We start from the raw sequence: 18,876 nt of genomic DNA, 5'->3' as shown, positions 1-18,876 counted from the left end.
CGTTATCGATTACACTATTGTGCGAGCCAACCAATTAGACCGTAACGTAATCTGTAGGAAAAAAGCCCTGAACGGGAACCCCCAAACTAACTTAGTTTTAACCCACTCATCCTCCGCTCCCAGAGTGTCAACCGTGCTAAAAAAACATCACAATATCCTAATGCAAATTGACCGCTTAAAAAGCATATTCCCCGAACCACCACGCGTTGTCTACCAGCGTAATAAGAATTTAGGTGACTTTCTTACTAACTCTCGTATCAAACGACCGGCAACTACTGGCTGCATGCCCTGCAATAAACCCCGATGTAAAGTATGCCCACACATGACCACTTCACAGCGCGCCACCAGCACGGCTTCAGACTACTACGTAAATATAAAAGGTAACTTCAACTGTGACTCCGCTAATGTCGTATATCTTCTAGAGTGCACTGTTTGTAGGCACCATCGGCCAAACTGAAACGCCCTTCCGAATACGGTTCAATAATCACCGCTCTCATGCAAAAAGCTGCCCTTATTTGCCCCTGTCAAGACATGTGAACAGTCCCGGGCATGCTTTTGAACATCTTAAAGGAACGATTTTAGAATCCACCTTCAAAACGCACCACGACCGCGAGGTTCGGGAATCTTATCTCATCTATAAGTTTGGGTCAGCCACACTTGGGATTAATGAAAGTTACGGCAAACTAACGTGCTTATCCCTCGATTAAAATTGGCGGCGTCATAATTTTTATAACTATGTTCATTATTCCTACCCTTGAGTTTCCCATCAGAATTCGCAGAAACTCTCCTAATACAGCAGCTTTATTAGCCTAATGCGGCTCAAACATGCCATTTGTCCTGGGGAAGGAGGCCTCGTTCCCACCACCACTTAAGAATGTTTAACTCCTTGTGATCTATTCATGTTGAACCTTTTGTGACCCTACCTATTTCCTGTTCAGTTGCTAGCTTCTGTGAAATGCTCTTTTGTGCCCCGTATCTATTCTCTTCATCCGCGAGGGGCACACCCATCTTCGCTTCCGCCCCAACCAGTCTCCCCAGCCACTGAATACCTTACTGTATACTCTTCCCTTTCTTTTGAAACCGCGGTTGTCCAGTTTCCGGCATTGTCTGAACTTGCAGCCCACGGGGCATACGTTGACCCGTCATGGTGCAACCTTGAACTTGAACGCTGCTTTGTTAACACGACCCCTTTCTCTCTCTCGCTCCCCCCCCCCCCCTTTTCTTTTTATAACATCGGCGTAGCGCTACTGTATGCATACTCTCCCATTCCGAAACATTTTCCGCTCGCTCCTTCGCACAGTTTTCTGCAAACCTATATAAGAAATGCGTTCCAAATGTTTGCGACAGCAAAATCATGTAACTTTACTCTGATGAAGGCAAGTCCCGTTGCCGCTACGTAAGTAAAGCTTGTTTGTTATAGTTCTTGCTGTGTATCCGACTCTTTACTTATACTATTTTACTATTTCTGCGCGCTTTGTGAGTTTATACATACCGTGATCGACGAGCAGGTTCTGGAGAAGCTCAACGCAAGAATCATCAGGCCCTCGTCCAGCCCTTGGGCTACTCCTATGGTCCTCGCGCGCAAAAAGGACGGCACGCTTACATTCTGTGTTGACTACCGGGAGCTGGATAAGCTCACCGTACAGGACTCATACCCGTTGCCTCGCATCGACGACGCTCCCGGCACGGTGCGCAAATCTAAGTAATTTTCATCACTGGACCTACGCACCGGGTACTGGCAAATTCCCGTTTCAGAAGATGATAAATGCAAGGCAGCCTTTTGTACCCCGTCAGGACTGTTTGAATTTAACCGCATGCCATTCGGATTGCGTACGGCACCCAGCACTTTCCAAAGGGCCAGGAATTCAGTCCTGGGGTCACTGAAAGACCAAGCTTGTGTCTTATATTTGGACGATATTCTTGTTCTTGGGTCAAACCCCAAGGACCACCTTCGAAATATGGATCATGAATTAACACAGCTGTACGAGGCTGGTTTTCGGTTGAACCACGACAAATGCCGGTTCGGGGCTAGTTCCATCCCGTACCTAGGGTACAGGATTTCACCGACGGGATAGAGCCACTTCCTGAATGAATCGCGGCCGTGGTGAACTACCCCACGCTATCCTGCATAAAAGACGTGCAATCATTTCTTAGCGTTGCCTCGTACTTACGTAAACTCGTCCCTCCCTTCGCTTCTACCGCTGCCCCTCTTACAGACCTCACAAGGAAAGACGCAAGATTTGTTTGGGGTGCCGCTCAACAAGATGCTTTTCAAACGCTCAAACAGCATCTCACCCGTTGCCCGGTGCTAAGCCATTTTAACGGAGACTGGGAGAGAGAAGTGCACACTGATGCCAGCCAGGTTTGCCTCGGGGCTGTGCTTATGCAGCGTGATACAACCGGCAAGGAACACATCGGGGCGTACGCTAGCCGAAAACTGTCCGACACAGAGCGGCATTACCACTCGAATGCGCTGGAGTGTCCCGCCGTTGTCTGGAGCGTCGACGAGAAGTTCTGACATTACTTATTCGGCCGCGAGTTGACGGTGGTGACGGACAACGCCGCAGTGACGTGGATGTTCACCAAGCGCCATCTCAAGCACAATATTACTCTGCAAGAGTACACGTACCACGTACGCCATCGCCCAGGGGCGCTAAACCGCCGAGCCACCGCTGGTGAAGCCGAAGGCCAAGCCCGAGCGCATGTAACCTCTTGTCACCTACCAGAAAATCCCGCAGCACTATAGGCTGTCCCGTAAAACCTACTCTTCACCCCACAAATCGCTACCGAAGGATCAGGAAAGAATATTGCGTGCCCTGCAGGTCAACACCTTCCCACATCCCACCAGGCTTCACCTCTTTGACCAGACACACTTTTCTCCACTTTGTCGCTTCTGTGGAGAGCCTCGGACTCTCAGACACATATTGGGCGGCTGCGCTAAGTCTACCCTAGACCCTCCAAACATCCACCCTTCCAAGGAGCTTTGGGAGAGAGCCTCGGTCAGCTCCGGCCTCGAAGATCAGCTGCGCCTGATCCAAAGGGCTGTCGACGCGGCCCGAGCTCAAGGCATCCTGGAGTGAGGACGCCTCTCTGAAGGATTTTCTGGATTTAAATAAAGTTTATTCTCTCTCTCTCTCGGCACTGCCCGCATCGCCAATTGGAAAGAGTTCCGTAAACAAACACCGGCCCAGAAAATTGATTGCATCGACACTTGGACAACTAAATTACTGGACCTCTGTCGGCAACACACTACCACTGTCAACCTAACGCAAGAAACTTCTGCGGCCGACACTGATCTCCTCCACATATAGGAAGGTCGCCGCAGCCTCATGCCATCTTTCATGTTTAATATGCTTCAAATACAACATAAGCTAGTACGCTGTGTTCTCTAGCGTCCGACTGTCGAGACGTTGAGAGCGACAATTATATTATTGTGTTGTGAGCAGGAGGACGTTATCATGGCCTCCACCCTGTAGGAGACATCTTTAGTCCAAGATTCTTGGAGCTGCTTGGCAGCCCGGGCCGCGTATTCCCAAACCATATCCCGTAGGGGCCCAGGCCGACCACACCCCCTAAGCAGGGGCGCAGCCAGTGAGGTTAAAGGAGCCATGAAGAGAAAACACAAGTTTGGTTCATTCGAAAGATTGCCTCGTTAGAACCATAACGACACCACTTATAACGCAGACTTCGCTCAAATCAGCTACATAATTTAAAAAAAAGGAAATGACCATGCGACCCACCAGCCCATTTTCCGCAACAGAACCTATGATGTCGCTCGAGAATACTCTGCGATTGGCGGAGGCCGGCAAAAGCAAACGCATGTTAGGCAGGGCTTACAGTTTGCATAGCGAGCTATATGCCCGTGAAACATACTGCACATTCTTTTTATGACAAAGAACGGTGGAGTAAACGGTTGAAGTTACGAACGAACACGCAAGCGTGTATGCCAATGCGTACGAAACTACCGCCAGCCGAACTCGACATCTCGCCGTTGCCACCGTCGCGCAGACGAATTTTCGGGTTCAAGGCTCTTCGGGGCCAACGAACCGTCCCAGCACGCACAGCCGCGACCTTGCTTCGTATCGTAATCCCTTCACAGGAGGTTGGCCGTCATATCGCCAACCAGCAAAGGTAAAAATAGAAACGAGGGGAGTAAGGAACAGCAAGAAGCGACGAGATAGTGCCAGTCGTCGCACAGGTTTCGGTATGGAGGTCGTGTTGGCTTGCTGCTGTCGTTACGAGCTCGTTTACAGTTTACAACCACTGAAAACTTCAGTTTGTTCGAGTACTTTACAATGAAATTTCGTTGCTGTGTTTTGAAATGTCCATGTAGTACGGGCAAATCGTCGAGGGAGTGCGACATCCCCGCCGGTGAGGTCTCCTTTCATGTGCTGCCCAACGACGAACCTCGGCGAAGGAAGTGGCTACGTTTTGTGAACTTTAAGAGAGCTAGAGGAAGTACGAGTGTGCTCGCTTCATTTCCGGGGAAGCGATTACGGCAGGGACCCGGACATGCTGGCACTCGTCGCCGACTTCGTCAAATCGCCTTTCAAAGCGCTCTGACCTTGGGGAAAAAAATTGCCGTACACACCGCGCGTTGACGCTCGAATCTTTCTGGTCGGAGCAGAGAGCTCGAGCGAACGGCTTTCCATACACGACACAGGCCAACTGGCATAAGCGATACTGCTACTGAAATTGAAAATACGGCACATACTACCAGTCTGTATTCGTCCGTCGCGACGGGGCTGACGATGCAGCGGTGCCGACGGCTGGGCGTTCGTCTGTTGTGGCTATCGCAGAATGGTGGCTTTCCCGTCCACCGCGTATCCCACAACTCTTGCCGCTCGTGCACTTAGAAGCATTGAGCGTTCAAGTGGTGTGAGGTTGTTAAATGCAAGCCCGAGCTCCTCGGCGAGACTTTTGTTCTCTGGATCAGGCGATTCCATGACTAGGGCTGCGGGTGCACTAGGTTTTACTAGTATTTTTAAAATGGCCGCCGTCTCGGTCGACTCCCGCGTGTGGGTGCTATATGGAGTCGACATACTAAGTATCTGTTTCATGGACCGGCTCGTATGACGCCATTGTTCACGTGACGAAATGCGCAATTTTAGCGGGAGATTTAAAATTTTGGCTTAAATTGCCTTATTTCTCAGTGAATAAAGCATCATTTGCTTCCGGGAAAGCGCTTGGGGTACTATGAAACAGCGAATCTTTCGAATAAAACAAACTTTTGTTTTCTCTTCATGGCTCCTTTAAAAAATTGCAACTTTTGAACCTCCTTGGACGCAGTACCGTGACGTCTCTACCTATATGTGCGAGACTTCATGTGAGGTGGATTTTTTCTTTTTTCCCCCTCCCCTCGTTTCGGCTGCTTTGCGGGTGGCCGATGGTTTCGCTTCGCCTGCAACTTGTGTTGTACTATTTATATTTTTATTCCTGCTATTTCTTGTTTATACATTTGTATACTTTTTTGCGTGTGTGTGGCTTACAGTTTAGGCGTGAGCTGTGACACAATGCTGGCGAATTAAAAGGCCAGACACTACAGAAATATATATATATGTGGTAGCTAAAAATGCATCGCAGGAAACAGACACAAACTGCTCATCTATACCCATCAGTGGATCTCTAAAAGTGACAATTTTTTGCCGCTATTTGGACTCCGAGATCACTATCGTAAAAATAGTGCGCCAAGGAGATAACTTTTTTACTTAGTTTTATCTCTGCTGCGACTACCGGGACTTCAAGCTCACGGGCACCTACTCATTAGTCCCAGCGAAAAGAATATACGTATCTGAGTGAGTGTAACACTGCATTAAATAAGAGGCCATGGGGCCCTGGGGGAGCAAGGATGAGGAGAAAAGGGGAAGGTCACAACTCGCACAATGAACACAGTTGCAGTCTTGGGGTCCTAATCGCAAAATGAACACATTAAAGTCAGTCAGTGGCAGCAAAACGCACAGTCCACACTTAAATGTACAGTTCACACTGTGGACAATGCGGTTCACACTGAAAACAGTGCACGCTGCAGACAGTTCACATTGTATACCGGACAGGAAAGTCGGCCAGGCTGCTACACCAATTTGTAGAGTGTTTTCAAGGGCGTACTCGGTAATTGCTTCTAGTGCGGTGGGCTCGTCACGGACCCGACTAACATGTTCCTGTTCAGTCGTAGGGGCGGGACCTAGAGTTAAAAGCTGGTGGCGATTACGGTCGAATAATGGACAGAGCCAAATGAAGTGGTAACGATTTGGTGTGCCTTCCCGATTACAGGGGGGGCATCAGCGCCAGTCGGATCCTGCTGGAGCTGTCTATTTATAAATAACGTATCTTATGCAGAAAAATCTCTGTGTGCATGAAGCACAAATTGTTAAAAATAACTAATCGACATTGGCAACAGCGTGAGTGGTAGCACGCATGATTACTGATATCAAACTCGGCCTGGTGGCTTCAAGGAGCCATGAAGAGAAAACAAAAGTTTGTTTTATTCAAAAGATTAGGTGTTTCATAGTACCCCAAGCGCTTTCCCGGAAGCAAATGATGCTTTATTCACTGAGAAATAAGGCAATTTAAGCCAAAATTTTAAATCTCCCGCTAAAATTGCACATTTTGTCACGTGAACAATGGCGTCATACGAGCCGGTCCATGAAACAGATACTTAGTATGTCGACTCCATATAGCACCCACACGCGGGAGTCAGACAGGAACCGAAACTCGTGCCGAAACCGAGACGGCAGCCATTTTAAAAATACTAGTAAAACCTAGTGCACCCGCAACCCTAGTCATGGAATCGCCTGATCCGGAGAACAAAACTCTCGCCGAGGAGCTAGCTAGGGCTTGCATTTAACAACCTCACACCACTTGAACGCTCAATGCATCTAAGTGCACGAGCGGCAGGAGTTGTGGGATACGTGGTGGACGGGAAACCGACCATTCCGCGATAGCCACAACAGACGAACGCCCTGCCGTCGGCACCGCTGCCTCGTCAACCCCGTCGCGACGGACGAATACAGACTGGTACGTATGGGCCGTATTTTTATTACGATTAATAATAGTTCAATTTCAGTAGCAGTATCGCTTATGCCAGTTGGCCGGTGTCGTGTATGGAAAGCCGTTCACGCGAGCTCTCTGCTCCGACCAGAAAGATACGAGCGTCAATACGCGGTGTGTACGGCTTTTTCCCGCAAGGTCAGAGCGCTTTGACGGCGATTTGACGATGTCGGCGACGAGCGCCAGCATGTCCCAGGAGTGAGCTAACGTAAGGTTCCCTGCCGTAATCAATTCGTCGGAAATGAAGGGAGCCCACTCGTACGTCCTTTAGCTCCCTTTCTCCTCCGTTTGCAAAATTCACAAAACGTAGCCACTTGCTTCGCCGCGGTTCGTCGTTTGGCAGCACATGAAAGGAGATCTCTTCATCGGCGGGGATGTCGCACTCCCTCGACGATTTGCCCGTACTACATGGGCATTTCAAAATGCAGCAACGAAATTTCATTGTAAAGTACTCGAACAAACTGAAGTTTTCAGTGGTTGTAAACTAGAAACGAGCTCGTAACGACAGCAGCAAGCCAACACCATTCGAAACTTATGCGACGACTGGCACTATCTCGTCGCTTCTTGCTGTTCCTTACTCCCCTCGTTTCTATTTTTACCTTTGCTGGTTGGCGATATGACGGCCAACCTCCTGTGAAGGGATTACGATACGAAGGAAGGTCGCGGCTGTGCGTGCTGGAACGGTACGTTGGCCCCGAAGAGCCTCGAACCGAAAATTCGTCTGCGCGTCGGCGAGATGTCGAGCTCGGCCGGCGGTAGTTTCGTACGCATTGGCGCACACGCTTGCGTGTTCGTTCGGAACTTCAACCGTTTACTCATAAAAAGAATGTGCAGTATGTTTCACGGGCATATAGCTCGCTATGAAAACTGTAAGCCCTGCCTAACATGTGTTTGCTTTTGCCGGCCTCCGCCAATCGCAGAGCATTCTCGAGTGACATCATAGGTTCTGTTGCGGAAAATGAGCTGGTGGGTCGCATGGTCATTTCCTTTTTTCCTAATTATGTAGCTTATTTGAGCGAAGTTTGCGTTATAAGCGGTGTCGTTATCGTTCTAACAAGGCAACCTTTCGAATGAACTAAACTTGTGTTTTCTCTTCATGGCGCCTTTCAGTGAAGAGACTGTGGCCAATAGCCCTGTACAGAAGACATATATCAAACTCCTCGAGTACTTCAGTTGCTGTACAATTCAACTATTACCTAGCCTTTGGTTGGTATATATTTTCGATATTGTTTCCCTAAATTGTTATGACCAGCAGTGTAAATTATGCAGATTTCATGACCGAGTGTAAAACGTGTACGTTTGAGCTGGTGTCTTTCTTATCAATGTATCACCCTTTCAAGAACGATTCACACCTTCCATTGCTGTTAACAAAATGTCAATGTTTTCCTTAGTGGCACTGTTCCTGATAAAGAATAATGCAATGAAGTTAATGTTAATGAAATTCAATGTAATAGTGCTTATGAAAGTGCCACAATGTAGCAGCTCATGCAGCTGTAATATTTCGCGAGAGTAGGACAGTTTGTAAATGTAGTCATGGGTTGTCTTTCTTGTAATCCTTACCTGCAGCACCGAATCGTGTTTTCAGCTGTGTATATAGTGAAAGAGCACCCAACTCAATTGTATACCCTTCTGTGTGCTGTAGAATGAGCTTTCAATGAGTGTGTTTGCTTTCCGGACCGTGTATAATTGCCACATGCGCGTGAAAGCGTCCATCCGCGCGCGCGCACTTCGAGCACCGAGTCGAGCGCTTATTTAGGAACACGATCGGAGGTCAGCGTCAACTTGCAGGTGCGCAAGAAGAGCGCGGAGAGATCAGGGGCTCAGGTACAAAAGGTTAGCTTCTACCACATGTGCGTCAGCTTCCCCAGCGCCGCAGGCCAGCCCCGCCCACGGAGTGAAACCATCGGCCGCCTGCCAAGCAGTCGAAACGAGGGGAGAGGGAAAAAAGAAAAAAATCCACCTCGCATAAAGTCGCGCACATATAGGTAGAGACGTCACGGTGCTGCGTCCAAGGAGGTAAAAAAATTGCAATTTTTTTAATCTCTGTGGCTGCGCCCCTGCTTAGAGGTGTGGTCGGCCTGGGCCCCTACGGGATATGGTTTGGGAATACGCGCCCGGGCCCGCTCCACAAGTCCTGAGTCGTCCGAGGGCTCGGAGCTCATTAGTTGCTTCACCCACTGTTGATAGTTAGGGTTGGGATTAGGGGTAATGTGGCAAGTTGTTGGTGATAGAAATAGTTGTGTTTACACTCACAGTCGCCCTTGACAGACCCTTCAGTTTGTAAAAATCATGGCTCTCTAGATGTCACACACCTCGTGTATGAGGGGTTCATTGGGGTTCGTTGGCACTTCCTCAGCACGCTGGTATAAGCTTCAAGCTACAGAGCAAACGTTATAGGTGTCGAGATACTGTAAGGGTACATAGCGTGTATCAGGGTGCTATGGGGGTGTAAATTAGTTTCTAGGCACCGGAAATTGGATACTTCATCGCGTGTTCGTTGTGAATGAAGCGGAGGGAAGTGGTGGTGGTTGTTTTTATAATGAGCTAGTAATTCGGTGAATGTAAAGAGAGGCTTTGAAGTTGCTCGGTCGTGGTGTTCTGTTGAGGAGTGCCCCTTAAAAATTGCTTCTTTGTATTTAACAAAGACCGCACTGAGGCAGCAGCTGCAGCACCATGACTAGACCGTCAAACGCAACCGAGAGAACGCCGTCTTCGCCGTGTTGCGGACGGGTTAAACTGTGCTGGCCCCTACCTTCGTTAAGGATGCAGCTTGAAATATCGCCGCCGCAGGCCATGGTGAGGATGGTTCTGCAATACTTCCCGTGGCCGCCAGATCTCTTTGCACTGAGAGCACTGGCTGATCCGGCGGCCCACAAGGGGCACCAGCCTCATCGACTACCGCGGACCTTCCACCGCTCTACCGCTGCGTGGGGGCACGCAGGCAGCGCATCGACCTCCCCACGGTAACGGACGCCTTCCGGGGGCGAAACGGTAACATCACAACCTCACTGTGGTATGCAGGAATAAAGCCACTGGACTGTGTGCACGGGTGCAGGGTGTCGCCCACGCTCGCCCGGTTGGAGGGACATTTCCTTGGTTCAGTAATGAGGCCCGCTAGTAGTAAAAGTAGTAGTAGAAAACTTTATTAGAAAGTCAGATTATTTAGCTCTCCGAGGGTGGTGCCCTTAGTCCAGGGCCCCATTTGCAGCTGCCATTCGTCGCCCCCGGTTGATCAGTCCGCGCTGGTCGTCCAAGGCTGAGTTGGAAAGAACGGCTTCCCATCCGGAGGGCAAGGGGCTGGGTATAGGCAATTGAGTCGGGGGTTTGGGGCATTCCCATGTGGAGTGACACAGGGTCGGGTGTCCTCCGCATGATGTGCATCTTTCTGGATACATGGTAGGGTAGAATCTGTGCCGGAGCGAGAGGCTAGGAAACATGTTAGTTTGTAGCTGGCGCCATGCAACGGCTTCCTCACGGGTCAGTTGCACGTGTGGCGGAAGAAGTGTCCTACGGGAGAGTCTGTAGTGTTGCAAGAAATGTGTTTATGTGAGTGGGATGCTTTCTTCCTTGTCTAGTTTGGGTTGGTATTCCGCTGGCGCCCGCAGGGTGGGGCCTCGCGCTATCGCATGAATGCTTTCATTGCCAGGGAGACACGCTTGCCCAGGCGTCCAGATCAGACGGACTAATGGAATGCAGTGACTATAAACAGCACTCAAAATACATACTGAGCAAGGTTTCGAAAAGTAGTAAGCTTGCGAAATACAATAGCAAGAAAGAGAAAGATATTTATACTAACAAAAACATCATGAGTTTAGTGTAAAGATGCTGCGTAGATGGTTAAAAGGAATAGTGTTGTCTGGATGGTTAAAAGAAAAATAGTGTTGTCTGGATAATTATTAAGCAAAGACGGCAATCTGTGTCGCAACATTTGTTCCCCGTAATTTGTTCGGCATTTTTTTACTTTCCATGTTTCAGGATTGCGAGTAGAATATATCGGATACAGCTTTTCTAGACTGGCTAGATTAATTAGTGAACCGTTATTTATTACAGCTTGTTTGTAACATCGGCAAATTTTATAGCTGTAAATAAAATCCATGCGAATAACATTATACTTTTTAAATAGTTCTCGTGTAGGAGAAAGATACGGAACCTTGCTGACTAGGCGAATAGCTCGTTTTTGTAAGGCTGTTATTTTACCTATATTTTCCCGAGTTGTGGTAGCCCAAATGAGTACGCCGTAGTTAAGCATAGAGCTGAAAATAGAGTTGTAAAGTAGAAAGTTAACTGAGACTGGAAAAGAACAACAATAACGGCGCATAAGACCAGTGGCCTGGGATAATTTCTGGACTAAATAGTCAGTGTGTTTATTCCATGACAGAGTTTCTTCAAAATATACACCTAATATTTTGAAATATTGAACGAATTCAACTGGAGTCTGATTACAATAGGATCAACTGTGTTGATTTTACGACGTGGATGAAAAAGTACTGCTTTTGTTTTGCTAGCATTCAGTTTTAAATTATTGTTTGATGCCCAGCTACTAATACTTGCAAGAGTCTTATTGTCGTGATTTGCGAAATCAATACCTGAGCAACCGGAAAAAAATAAACTTGTGTCATCGGCATATATTATGTTAACTGTTTCATCGATGTTAACAATCTCGTTAATGTACAGAATGAAAAGAAACGGACCTAAAATGCTACCCTGTGGCACGCCACACTTAACTGGTTTAGTTGTTAAAATGTTTTCTCCAATTTCAACGAGCTGCAATCGATGGCATAGATAAGATGATATTAGAGAATAAGCTTTCCCGCGAAATCCATATCGATGTAGCTTATGAAGAAGAATATCGTGATTTCCGTAATCGAATGCTTTTGTGAAGTCAAGGAAAATACCTAGAACGACATTGTTGTTTTCAAAATTGTTCAGGATAAACTCTTTTTGATCAAGCAATGCCAATTCAGTTGATTTGTTCTTTCTGAAACCGTATTGAGCGGGGGAAATGATATTGTAGCGATCAGAAAATGATGATAAGCGCTTCAGAAAATTTTTTTCTATACCTTTGGAAAAAACAGGCAAAATGGAAATAGGCCGGTAGTTTGAGAAATTATTGCGATCGACCTTTTTAAATAGTACTACAACTTTAGCGGACTGCATTTTCCGTGGAAAAACTCCAGTTGAGAAACATACGTTAAAAAGGTGTGTTAGACACTTCGCTAATAAATCAATGACAAACTTTACGGGCTTTATCTGGAAACCGTCCACGTCGGAGGAATTGCTGTTTCTTAGAGACATAAACGCAGCAATGACTTCATTCTCAGCTACGGGATCAAGAAAAATAGTGTTGTCCATAGAGCAATTTAGGTATCTTAAACTTTCAGTATTCATTGAAACAGTTGGAACGGAAAGAAAAAAATCATTGAAAGCATTAGCTAAGGCTTCTTTTTCTAGTATCTCACCGTCCTTTATCAGTTTTTTTAGGGGCTCCGTGGGATTTCCAAGCATCGTATTTAATTTTTTCCAAATGTCTTGAGGGCGTCCGTTACATCAACTAAAAAGATTAAAATGATAGCGGTTTTTCGCATCGCGGAGCTCTTAAGTGACGTAATTACGGAGAGTTTTAAAAGCTTTAAAGATGTCAGCATTCCTAGCTTTCAAAAAAATTTGATAAAGTTTATCCCGTTTTTTCATCAGCCTGATCAGGTCCTGAGTTATCCAGGGTTTTCGGGCACATTTTGGTGGAGAATATGTTCTGTACGGGAAACTAGCATTATAGGCATGGGTGAAATTTACCAGAAACTTGTCATATGCAGCATCAGAACTGCTTTCCCTGAAGACATCGTTCCAATTCGTTCGAGCTATGCACTCTCGAAATTTAATTAGAGTGCGGGGATTGACATCCCGGAAAGAGCGGGTTACGTGGTGCGGTTTTTTAGTAGTGGCATGACGTTGAACAGACAGAAAAACAGGAAGGTGGTCACTCAGAGAAAAGTTAATTACCCGAGATCTCAGACAAGTTTCATCATTGTTTGTAATAAAAAGATCTAAGAGAGTATCTGAAGTAGCTGTGATTCGTGTAGCTGATTTTATAGTGTTGCGACAGGAGTGAATATTAAGCAGGGTTTCAAATTCTGCCTTCGTTCTACTTTCGACGAGGAAATTAATATTAAAGTCACCACCCATGATTAGGTTATATTCGCGTTCATTGATAAATTCCAAAAAAAGAATCCCGAAAGGAAAGAAACTCTGAAATTACACCGCAAGGCGGTCGTTAACAGTCACAAAACACTTGCGTGTCCCACTGAAGAACTAACATTTCGTAATGGGGTGTTATACAAGACAAATTAGTGAGCAGTTCAAATTCCATAACACTGGAAGGCAGCATTGACACGCCTCCTCCTCTTCTGGAATTTCGGTTAAGATAGTAAGTCTTATAACCAGACATTTTAAAAACATCAGCTTCGGAAGTAAACCACGTTTCAGAGAACATTATAACATCAAAGTGCGATTTAGCACGGCTAAAGAAATATTCAAGCTCATTATATTTATTTTTGCCTGACCTAAGATTGAAATGAACACAGTTACAATGTTGCTGATTATTACATACGATAATGCCATCAAGTTATAATAAGTCTGCTTGGTTATTGGTAACTGAAGCCATGGAGAGAAAAAAAATACAAAAAAGAAACTACAGCAACGCGAACGCACTAGGCAGCATTGAGCTCTTCAAGGTGTCTTGTTGCGTACGACAATTATGGGATCGCCTGCAGCCCTTCTGATAAGAACCTTATTGTTAGCGTGCCAGGAAAAGCGATAGCCATTTTCCTCTGCCCATTCTCGCGTGCAACGAAGTAGCTCACGATTTTGTTTTGTCATGTTATCTGTGATAGAAACACAAGATTTCGACTCGCGCAGTACCTTCCTTTTTTCCAACCATGCGTCACGAAGCGATTGCCGGTAGAAGGGAACAATGATCCCGGCTTCAGATCCCGGTCTCGATGGAAGCCTGTGTACAGCGTCTACGTCATTTCCAGAGAGCGGAGGGAGATTTACGGTTGTAGCTACTTCATTAAGTTTGGCAATTAAATCTTCATTGTCGGATTTCGGAATTCCATGCACCTCAATGTTTTGTTTAAGACTACGCCATTCAAGGTCATTCAGCGATGACTTGATGCTGTCAACATCGTCTTTAGCCCGACCTCTCTCGAGCACAGAGACGCGTTTTAAATGCAGAGCATTTCTTTAACTCACATGTAGCGTCCGATGTCCGTCCGCAACAGCTCAGCGCGCAGGCGCACCCTCTCCCCCACTCCTTCTCTCCCGCATCACGCTACCCTCCTCGCTCTCAACAACAGGTCCGCACCCCTCTCCCTACACTATATAAAAAAATAATACTTACCGGCGCCAGGTTTCGATCCCACGACCCTGCGGGCGGAATGCAAGGTACATGGTGCTCTACCCACTGCGCCACAAAACCGACACAGAATGGAAGGCTACGAACGCGCCTTATATCCTTGACTCATTCAAACTACGTCAAGAAGCTGCTGATACAACGCATTCACTACCCCCAACTCCCCAAACACTAAACGTTAACGCAATACACCCACCCCCCATGCGACGCATTTACTCGAGTCCCCCTCGCGGGGAGATGGGCCCTTTTTTTTAGATCATTTATTTCCTTGTCGTGAACTGCCTGCTTGTTTAGAATGTCATCGTACTTTTTTGACATCATTTCAATGGAAACCTTCACCTTGTCAACCTGAGTGGGCAAGCAAGATAAGGCGTCAAGCCTACGCACTATCTCAGCCAGACTAGAACTCAGATCTGCGTCTGGGACGGCCTTCCCAGCGCCTTTCGTTTTGGAGGCACGGCAATTCAGGCACCGCCACGACCTTCATGTACATTCTCCTTTGCCTTTAAAAGTCGCTTCTGAGCAACCCGAACAGGTTCCCAGATGGTAGGCGTACTCACAGTCTGAGCATTTCAGGAAGCGGCCGTCAGTTGGCAGGCACTCATCGCAGGTCAGACATATGTCTTCCGGGGTAGGCATAGTTAGATACAAAGATAGGCAAAACACGGCCACAAACACAGCACAGCGAATTGCACGGCAACAGGGCTATTGGGCGGCTGCGGCGGCAGCAAAGATAACACTGCTTAGGAGATTTAGAAAAGCACCAACCTGTAAGGTGAAGCAAGAAGAATTAGGGGGGCGTCTATTCGCCACCGCCGCCACCGCCCAAGTGCCGAGCTCCCATTTCAGCCACCAGGAGGAACACAGCGAAAGCGCGACGGGATGACGTCACAATGACGATTCCTTGAAGGAAGGGCGGCTGTTCCCTGCTGGTAGTCTGGAATTGCGTAGAAGCCAATGCAAAACACGCTGATGAAAACGCTCAACAGTTCACACGGCTTAGGCAGGGCGGTCACAGCCACGGACAAGGTTGGCGGGGCAGGTGGAAACGGCGAAGTAGAGCGGGGGTCACCAACCTGTAAGTTGAAGCAAGAAGAATTAGGGGGGCGTCTATTCGCCACCGCTGCCACCGCGCAGATCGTCGGGGTGATCGCCCTCGTTCTGTGTGGGCCGTCTTAGAAACTTGCGATGACATTGGCTCTTGGCGTTGAAGCTAGCCGTTGGTGGTGGCGCCGCTGTCTTTAGAGGTGCTGACATTTTCGGCGTTTCGGAGCAGGTGCGACTTGTTATACGGCTTGCGCTCTCTGGCTGGGCAGGCTGGGTCCGTGGCCGGGTGCGCGTCTCCGCACAACACACATTTTGGTTGGCAGTCGTGTGCCTCCTGTGGGTTTTCGTGTCCGCACCTTGTGCATCGGGTTTTCTCCGGCGTGGGGCAGACGTCCGCTCTGTGACCCATCTTGAGGTAGAGGCTGCATATCTGGCATAGTGGGCCGTAGGGCCTACACAGAAGCTCTCCTCCGTAATAATAAATTGCTCTCGGGACTTCCAGACCGTCGAACGAAAGTGATCAAAGCGGCCTTGGACTTTCCGAGCATGCGTGCGTAAAGTATGGGTACTCTCAGGGAGCGTAAGTTGGCCATTAGTTCGTCGGAATGAGTTCCACTGTCGATGCCGGTGGTGACTCCCTTGCACGACTTGTCGGGTGCTGCCACGTATACGTGGTCACTTGATACATCTTATCGCCTAGTTGAATGGCCGGATGCGGTCCGCCAGCTCTTCGTTTGGCGTGCGGGACACAGTTAGGTTCTTATCGTCACGAATTCTCAACGTAAGTGCTTGAAATTCGGTTTCGATAAGGCGGCCGATTGACCTACTGCTCGAGTGACGTGGTGGCTTTGCCACTTGCCGAGGCTCAGACCCTCTTGGGGAAACAAGACGACCTTTTATTCAGACGTGGGAAGCGGTGGAAGTCGGGGTTTTCGTGCCTGTTCCTGGTTGCCGGAGCGCGCGGGACCCGCGATTATGGTTGTTGGCATCGGTGGTTGACGGGCGGGTTGTCGGCGTTTGCGGGCCACGGTGACCCAATCTCCCCCGTCGTGGTCTTCGGTATCGTCTCTTTCGCCTTCGGAGAGGACTGCGGCGTTCCTTTCCATTTCGTCTGTGCATTGGTTGTCTTCATGGTTGGTGTCCTCTCGGGCGGTTGCGTTGGGCTCCATGTCGGCCATGCTTAGGCTTAGTTTGAGTACGGCAGGCAGCAGGGGGGGCAAGCCGCGCCATTGGCCGGCAGCGCTGTGGCCGCACCCGTACCAGTGAGTTGTTCCAAATAGGCCTAGACACCTGGGGTCTTCAGAAGGCAATACTTTGATGAAAAATCGATGGCCGGGTGTTTGCCAGGTATCAGTGTGATCGCGTTCCGCGGGAATTCGATTGATTTCACTTACGGCTCGCTGCGTGGTCGAATTCCAGAGTTTGAGGTCAATGAGACGGGAGCCCATCCGGAGTATGTCTGTTCATGTAGGGCCCCTGGTGGCTTTTTTCCCGCTAGCTCAAGCCAGTTTTAATTTAATTTTTAGTATTAATATTTTAGTATTATTGTAACATTTATTATTATTTTTATTTCAGTGGAACATAAGTAATGTCAATATTTTATTGTCCCTGTTGTTTATAGTTATGCTCATCATGGGCGGGGTATTGTGTACACAAAAGTTCTTGAAGGTAGAGGTAACCTAAGATTAGTTAAAGGCATGGTGTGATATACTATTAGGTGAGGACACAGCTTGAAAAAAAAAACTATTCTTTGTTCAAATGAAGTCGCCAAACAGCGGCCGCCGAGACAGTTGACTGCAGCGCCCTCCACAGGCAGAGAAAAGAAGCTGCCGGAGCGCCAGCCATTCAGAGGTGTTCCGATCATTTCGGCTCTTTGTCGGGCCTTCTCGGCAGCTTCCGTAACCGGTTGTCTGCGTGATGTCTGCTCGTCGCTGCATGGCCGGTTCCGCCGGTCGATGGAGCAGACGGTAATTTGGAGGAAGCCATGCGAAATAATTCGCGCTCACCGCCGCGTTTCAGCATGTTCTGGACAGGTGTTCTGAGTCCATAAAAATGAAAATAACACTAAACCGAAGTTAACGTGTGCCGCGGTAGCCGTTGAGCCCTCACAAAAGTCAGATTACATTATTGCGCGATGAAAAAACGGGGTGCGAATGCTTTATAGAGCACCTACTGGAACGCCGGCATGCACAGCTGAAAAAGAAAACGACGTTAACGTTCCCTGCGATCCTAAACGAATGAATGCGTGCTCTGCATCAATCCCCAGCAGACAACGATGCTACTTGCAGTAGGCATTTCTCTGAGAGTGCCGGTGTGCGAAACGGTACTTTTCGGAGCTTCGAGAGAAATTACTGAGAGTCAAAGAGGTACTCGCTCGCAAGCGATGCAGTGCCGTCTATTTTACCGTTGACTACAGCCCATGAACTACTCAGTACAAGCAGCGGCGAAAACAAAGCGTCCGCTGCCGGAACAGTGGTTTGAAATACAAGGAACGTAGCAGAATTTCTGGAATGTATTACACTAGCGGCGAGTATGCTGATGTTTCTTCGTTGTGAATGACGTTGCACAACTCAGGTAATTTCCCGCACAAACCAGCGGAGATGAAGCGGTGTTTTCAATGTCACTGGCGGCGTCTGCTTGTTCAGAGGAGCTTCGGTGCGGGTCTAAATGAACTTAGGGCGCCAATATTCTCGCAGCTCTTTTAACGATGCGGTAAAATCACGCGTTAAAGGGGTACTGACACAAAATTTTGAAGGCGAGATAACTTCGGAAATAGATTGGTGTGGACACATATGCATCATCTGCCAGATATCAGCGGCGAATACAGCCTAGAACATATTTAAAATCAATTTTAAAGTGTGAGAAACGCAACCGAGCAGCCAACAGAGGACCACGCGCAATCGACATCCCGTGGGTATTTTGTAAATAAACAACATCCACACACGTCACGAGTTTGTGTTTGCCGCTTCCGCACTGCCAGCGCTTTTCGCCGGCTCGCCCGGCTCGCCGCTCCAATCGGAGGGCCGGAGGGCGGAACTTCTGCTCTCGAGAACGAACGACCCGATCGTTGGCGGCGGAGCCCCGTGAATTCGTCAGCTCATCGGGCAGCTTGCCGCGACCAAAGTTCTACAGCGATTCCAGGCACTCTGTTTCTATTACTTTTGATTTACATTGGGCGCGAAAACGCGCCCGAGACACGAAAAGCCCACTGAGCGAGCTGCACGGTCGCTGTGCATGCGGCGGCCACGGCCGCGAAGTGGCCCAGGCCGGCGCCGGTAGCTCCAGTGATAGCTTGTTACAGCTGCACGAAATTGCACCCAAGTCCCAACCACGGCAGTTTATATGAGAAAGGAGTTTGATGCGATGATGCG

General features: G+C 48.2%; 1 long non-coding RNA gene across 1 annotated transcript in view; it reads right to left on the bottom strand.

The window, feature by feature from the left end:
* The window catches only part of LOC144167810 (uncharacterized), a 57,621-nt gene extending 42,044 nt beyond the window's left edge, over window positions 1–15,577 (bottom strand). The window contains exon 1 of the long non-coding RNA XR_013322127.1: window positions 15,019–15,577. This is a non-coding gene — a long non-coding RNA (uncharacterized LOC144167810). The remainder of the gene's footprint in view (window positions 1–15,018) is intronic.
* Between the last annotated feature and the right edge of the window lie 3,299 nt (window positions 15,578–18,876).

This window comes from Haemaphysalis longicornis, unplaced genomic scaffold (assembly GCF_048455015.1).
Source record: "Haemaphysalis longicornis isolate Haplotype H1 unplaced genomic scaffold, Haemaphysalis longicornis Haplotype H1 scaffold_2, whole genome shotgun sequence".
In the NCBI taxonomy this organism is placed as follows: domain Eukaryota; kingdom Metazoa; phylum Arthropoda; class Arachnida; order Ixodida; family Ixodidae; genus Haemaphysalis; species Haemaphysalis longicornis.
This window is presented reverse-complemented; position numbering and strand designations above follow the sequence as displayed.